The sequence below is a fragment of the Cynoglossus semilaevis genome, chromosome 20 (assembly GCF_000523025.1).
Source record: "Cynoglossus semilaevis isolate Cse_v1.0 chromosome 20, Cse_v1.0, whole genome shotgun sequence".
NCBI lineage: Eukaryota > Metazoa > Chordata > Actinopteri > Pleuronectiformes > Cynoglossidae > Cynoglossus > Cynoglossus semilaevis.
The window spans coordinates 1775438-1776687 of NC_024326.1; positions in this window are offsets into that span (position 1 = coordinate 1775438).

Genomic DNA, 1250 nt, shown 5'->3' on the forward strand with positions numbered 1-1250 from the left:
GTTCTGAAGGTCACCTTGACTCTAAGACTTACAGCATGTCAACCTTTCACTGTTTACTACATGTTTATTGCCTGACAGCAGATGTTGAACTCCAGTATGAGGACAACATCACACAGAGAGGCACCAGGACAATGTGCTGTGAGAAATGGCCTGATTTTCTGCTGATAGATCAAAAAAAGAAGAGCAGCTTCCTTGACCTCAGCCATCCAGGGTCATCCTGCTAAAGCCATGTTTATTTCCTGCCCAGAGAACAACTGAGCTCAGCTGTCAGAGGAGGCTGGAGGACACGGTGCTGGATCAACATCAACATCAACATCAACACCGTTAACAAGAAGACCCGGCCGTCTTATTAGGCTCTAAATACAAATGTTTCAGGTTCCCGCATTTATTTCATTATGGAAGTTTACAGTTAATGGCATCTCCCCACCACCAGAGGGCAGTCACTCATCATACTGGAATGAAAACATAATTCAAACGTGGTTGCTGATTTGTCATCGTATCGTTAGAGAATCAGTTTCATGTTTCATGGTTTGCCTTCAAGTTATTTAATATAAATTAATATAAACTTGATTGTATTTAATATAATATTCATAAATGTATATTTTTATGTATTACTGTATTTACTGTATGTGACGTCACAACATCCACAAAGACAAAATGATTGTATAAACGTAAAACAAAAATGTACAGAACCTGGATTTAGAGTTAAGGAAAATACAAAATAATTTAAATTCACACTGTTTGCTGAATCGAAGACTATTCTGCACTAAAGAAGTCAATTCTTTAGTGCAGACTAATCAAAAAGTAGTATTTACTCAGTTCCATTCTTTGATGAATTTCCTAAGCTCCTCTCAATGGAATGGTCTGGCAAACACTGGCTGTGGTTTCACACATTGGAGATTCATTAGGATTTAGGTCAATTCTTTAGTGCAGACTAATCAAAAACTCAGTACTTTCAACTTTTTTTAAGTTTCCTTTGTTTTATTGTCTTTTTTCTGGGACACAATAACAACTAAAACCCAGCTGCTGATATTTTTAGATCTGTAACCCACACACTATGTGTTTGGTCACTCAATTTGTAATTAAGTTCCGCGCATGTTTTAATTTTGAACCTTATTGGTACCTGTACAGACGTAAAGCGTCACTCTCATGCAATCACAACAGAGAACGACAGAGGGTGAAGAAAGTTTGACACGTGTGGTCAGAAACACAGGTGATGTACGGAAAATTATCAGGAAAGCTAAGGAGTA